Source organism: Oncorhynchus mykiss, chromosome 14 (assembly GCF_057628025.1).
Source record: "Oncorhynchus mykiss isolate SJ-2025 chromosome 14, ASM5762802v1, whole genome shotgun sequence".
Taxonomy (NCBI): Eukaryota; Metazoa; Chordata; class Actinopteri; order Salmoniformes; family Salmonidae; genus Oncorhynchus; species Oncorhynchus mykiss.
In genome coordinates this window covers 15,485,606-15,491,605 of record NC_143035.1, presented here as the reverse complement: position 1 = coordinate 15,491,605, position 6,000 = coordinate 15,485,606, and positions in this window count along the sequence as shown.

The following is a 6,000-nucleotide window of genomic DNA, read 5'->3' as shown; positions in this document are numbered from 1 at the left end:
ACTTTTTCCATTTAAATGTCAATCTTATATTCATTCTAATCTTAAATAGCTAACTTTAAGGGTGGAGAAAACTATCATTCACCCCTTTAGCAGGAGGGCGGTAAGTTTGTTGCTGGATCGAATCTCCGAGCTGACAAGGAAAAAAATCTGTCGTTCTGCCCCTGAGCAAGGCAGTTAACCCACTGTTCCCCGGGCACTGAAGACGTGGATGTCGATTAAGGCCTCTCTGATTCAGAGGGGTTGGGTTAAATGCTGAAGACACATTTCAGTTGAATACATTCAGTTGGACAACTGACTAGGTATCTCCCTTTCCCTTTTGTGTCTTTGAAAGCTGACCTGCAGTGCCAACATCCTAAAGCTTCCACACAGAGTTGCCATATCTCAGCTGAGCGTGTAAGAGAAACACAGATGAGCAACAACGATGTGGAAAGGACCAGCATGTTTACTACCTCCATCTGAAATCAAATACTACAAGCTGCCAGGAGGTCAGGCCATTGTGAAAACCCAGCATAAACTACAGTAAATGTATTACCAAATATTATTGGAGAAAAAAAATCCATTCATCCATCCAAACCATTCATCCATCCATCCATCCATAAGCAACATCTATATCAGAGATATAGCTATTGCTGCTTGAGAAACCTTTCCATAGTCCAGAAAAAATATGAGATATAAAAACAGACCTTATGACATTAAAAAAAAAAAAAAAAACGATCAACATCTGACAACATGGTGGAAAGCTCAATGGCCTATTTGCAGCAATAAACAGTAGGGCAATCATTTCTAACGAGCTGAAAAGCCATCAGTCACAATATGAAAACACAATTTGCTTGGATTATTGACGATATTATTGCTGGGTAATTATCAAATTGTGTGTTAATGACTTTTAATATATTAGCTAGCTAATTAGGCTAAGCTGATGCATAGATCCGAGAGGCGTACCAATGGGTGGTTAAAATGTAATTTGACAGAAATGAGTATTTAAAGAGCCACTAAGTCATTACCATGCATGCACAGGAGAAGACACATCCGCTACAAGAAATCATTAATAGAAAGGTTTGATTTGACAGGGTATGACTTTTCATTCTTTCATTTCTCAATGAAAAAGAACAAAGTAAAGCAACTTTTGCCAATGAGGTTTCTTTACTACCTTCCCACAGAGGCAGACAAGGCATATATCAGTCATTGCTGTCATGATTAGGGTACTTGGAATCCATCATGTAAATGCCAAGATAATGTAGGAAGGAGAGCCCTAGCAGTGGGCTAAACATGGGAAATTAGAGTGCTATACGCCACCTTATGGACACATATTGTATTAGTATGATCCAAGCCAATGCATGGTAGGTGTTCTCTCTGGCTTTGTTTCAAGAAAATAAATGGCACATTAATAGTTGTTTTACATTTACAGGCAGGTACAGCATTTCCCCCCTTTATTTAAAATACATTTTTAAAAAATGATTCTGTGTGCTTGTTTTTCGTCAACAACATCATAAAAACTGATTGGACACACAATTTAAATACAGAAGCCCAAAGTAACTTATCTACAAAAGTAAATAAAAATCACTGTGTTATGTAAAAGCATTTTATTGCTGTGTACGGTAGTTAGTGTGAGGAAAGTAAACAGCCCTGTAAAAGCTACGTGCCATTTGTTGTTTTCATATCTGATGAACAGTGACACGTAACAAACAGGATTCTTTAACCGTGATGGATTTGACATGAGACGAAACTGTTTGATTGTTTTCAGTTACGAGTCTGTGCCCATCCCAAAAAAAAAGCAATTTGAAGAGCCAGACTGCCTCGCCCTACTGTCTAATATGAGACTCCCTCTATTTGGCTCAAGTCTGGCTGGAGTGCCGGTAATATTAGCTCCCACTTTATTGAGAGATCCATTAATCGTAGCCTTCTGCCTGTGACCCCTGACCTCCCAGACTGACCCTTTAACATTGTGTTACTGTCTGGCACAGATAACTTCTGCACCAGCCCCCTTGGTTCTCATGAGTGGCAGCAGTTCCCTTTGGAGCTAAATCATTAGACGGCTATGAAAATAGGACCAGGGGAGAACTTTATACAATCAAACACTGCCGTAATATGCAGCTTCCCTGCTAATAACCATGGGTAGTGTTTCACTGGAGCGAAAATCTATCAGGATGTAAATGCAATCCTTTTTTTTTTTTGCAGTTATGGTAATAATAATTGTCTAAAATTATGATAGGAATAACTATCCAAATAATACAAAATATGCTTATTCAGTTGTTACTAGCTTTTTCATAGGTGTTCACTAGACATATTTAGAAAAAAAGGGGCCAATGAGCTCGATATCAAATCCTTTCTGGGTAACAATTAAGTACCTTACTGTGATTGTTAATAATAATTACTTCTAAGCAAAGAGTCATTTCTCAAGCAAGAATTTTACTAGGACTGTCTAAAGTGGTCAGAGTAGGGAGGGGTATACTGAAAAATATCTGTTATCGGCATATCTCGTTATTGGTCTACTTTCTAATTTACCGCCTGGTGATGTCACCATGCAGTCCAAAACTCCATCCCACCAAAACAGGCCGAATTGTCAGGTGGTCTTTTCAAAAAGCTCTTACACTAAGGATCATTTTCACAATTTCACACTGTACTCTATATCATCTACTGCATCTTGCCATCTTATCTAATACATGTATCACTAGCCACTTTAAACTATGCCACTTTATGTTTATATACCCTACACTACTCATCTCATATGTATATACTGTACTCTATACCATCTACTGCATCTTGCCTATGCCCGTCTGTACCATCCTCATTCATATATCTTTATGTACATATTCTTTATCCCTTTACACTTGTGTGTATAAGGTAGTAGTTGTGGAATTGATAGGTTAGATTACTCGTTGGTTATTACTGCATTGTCGGAACTAGAAGCACAAGCATTTCGCTACACTCGCATTAACATCTGCTAACCATGTGTATGTGACAAATAAAATTTGATTTGATTTATTCCAACCGCACAGTGTGAGAATATATATGAAACACAGGAAAATCACATTTCTGACTGCACTGGGCCTTTAATTTTACATTAAGTAATTTAGGCATCATTTTTCCAGCGCTTCAGAGAACAACTTCATCCACCATAAAAGTACCAAACAGAAAAAAATAATTCTGTAACTTTATATAAGCCATAGATGTCTACAACAAACTGCACTCTGCCCATTTTAGACAGCCAGGGCTTAGCTAGGACGAGTGTTGAAAGCAAATACCTGATTGTATTAGTGTCTCCCTTTAAGCTGTTGTCACCTAGCTGACCGATTATGGGCAATTACCTGATCTGTCGGAATCCCAGCCGAATAGATTGAATTCGGATTGATTTCTGCCCAGGAAAGAGGAGGGAATTTAAAGGCTTTTTTAATTGGGTATTTGGTGTGTGCTGATCTGAACACCATGGCCTTCCCAGGGGATCCTTTATAGGGCAATAATGGCATTGGGCTGCAGTCTCGTCTGCTGACTCCCTCCCAAGGCCATAACCCTGCATTTGCTCTGAGTGCTTTTCTATTATGCATTGATAGTTGAGCATCAATCAATAAGTGGAACCAAAAACCCAGCGAAACCAACTTCTTAAGTGTAAAACTCCTCTTAATACCGGGCCTTTCAAACAACTTAACCTGGACGCTTTCTCTCTTCTGCTCCCTCAGCACTTTGAACACATTTCCAGGTGCCTGGCGACAGTGTGTTTTATTTAGCAGGCTGGGACTACAGTATGTGTTGGGGGTGAAAATGCCCTGTGCTTGAGTCATAACTCAAACTGTTAGGAATAAATATAACATGCGTATGATGAAAGAAGAAGCCCTATTTGATGGAAACCTGACCACCGGGTTCTCGGTAAGGGTCACAACTAGGTCTATTTCTTATTTTTGCGTTGAGAGCATGTGCAGCCATTTGTTTTTAGCCTACACAATTTTGTGTGACCTTTGTCGATTCCACATAATGGTCACAGTGAAAAAACAATACATTTTGTAATTGTTGTTAGCATATGATTGTATTTATATCTTTGTATTACCAGTCTGTCCTATAGTATAGTATTTAACTCAGTCTAGAACTCAGACTGTCCTATGGTATAGTATTTAACTCAGTCTATAACTCAGACTGTCCTATAGTATAGTATTTTACTCAGTCTAGAACTCAGTCTGTCCTATAGTATAGTATTTAACTCAGTCTAGAACTCAGACTGTCCTATGGTATAGTATTTAACTCAGTCTAGAACTCAGACTGTCCTATGGTATATTATTTAACTCAGTCTAGAACTCAGACTGTCCTATGGTATAGTATTTAACTCAGTCTAGAACTCAGACTGTCCTATGGTATAGTATTTAACTCAGTCTAGAACTCAGTCTGTCCTATAGTATAGTATTTAACTCAGTCTAGAACTCAGACAGTCCTATGGTATAGTATTTAACTCAGTCTAGAACTCAGACTGTCCTATGGTATATTATTTAACTCAGTCTAGAACTCAGACTGTCCTATGGTATAGTATTTAACTCAGTCTAGAACTCAGACTGTCCTATGGTATAGTATTTAACTCAGTCTAGAACTCAGACTGTCCTATGGTATAGTATTTAACTCAGTCTAGAACTCAGACTGTCCTATGGTATAGTATTTAACTCAGTCTAGAACTCAGTCTGTCCTATAGTATAGTATTTAACTCAGTCTAGAACTCAGACTGTCCTATGGTATAGTATTTAACTCAGTCTAGAACTCAGACTGTCCTATGGTATAGTATTTAACTCAGTCTAGAACTCAGTCTGTCTTATAGTATAGTATTTAACTCAGTCTAGAACTCAGACTGTCCTATGGTATAGTATTTAACTCAGTCTAGAACTCAGACTGTCCTATGGTATAGTATTTAACTCAGTCTAGAACTCAGACTGTCCTATGGTATAGTATTTAACTCAGTCTAGAACTCAGACTGTCCTATGGTATAGTATTTAACTCAGTCTAGAACTCAGACTGTCCTATAGAATAGTATTTAACTCAGTCTAGAACTCAGTCTGTCCTATAGTATAGTATTTATTCACTCAGTCTAGAACTCAGTCTGTCCTATAGAATAGTGTTTAAGATACTGTAAGAGGGAGACGGTCACAGCTATGACTCGCCACATAATACACAAGCCCACGTCTAAATCTCCCATAAGCCCCGTCCCCTTCAGCCTGCCTGTCACCACTAATGCACCTTTTCCTTTAGGACAAAGTCCAAGACGCCCAGTACGCCATAAGGTTATCTGCTGCGAATTTCTCGGAATTGGCAAGTTCACCTTTCCCTGTGTTCAGATGATAGGAAGCGATAGTCAGAGGGATCGATTGCCGATTATTGTTGATATGTATAATGTATGTCTTGGTCCGACATATTCAACCACAGTAAATTCAAACCGACTGTGCTGTAAAGAAAACTCATGAAACAGGCGAAATAGTAATGTCCACTCTTATGTTGTTTTCTGGGGTTGGTGTTACCTGGGTAATGCGGTTTATTGGGTTTGCACCATGATCTGATCATCATTGCTTGGTAGCAGATTTATCCTTCAAGAAATGTCCACTATTTCCTTGGATTTAATTGCATACGCACATAACCTCACATTGTTCAACCAAAAATAAACAATTCTGTGTTTATAAGGTCCCATTGCTAATAGTAAATAATGCATCATGGTTATCAACTGATGGTGTTGAGCTCATTCACTGAGCTCCACCTAAAGAGGGATTCTTATTGGAGTTAATTGCTATAGGCTTCAGAGGACTGTAGTACTGAAAGCATCATTGAGAACATTTGTTCTTATCAGTGAGAGTGAAACACCTTCTCAGATGGCCTCTAGTTTACCCCTACTGCATGTCGTAGAAGGCCCAAGGAATCATCTAAGTCATCATTATTGCCAGAAGGTGGGCTTGTGCCTTAATGGTTATGTACTCTTGCTCAAGGCATTCAAACGGTAACTTCCCTGATGTGGAGTCAGTTTTAACTCGTTTAACA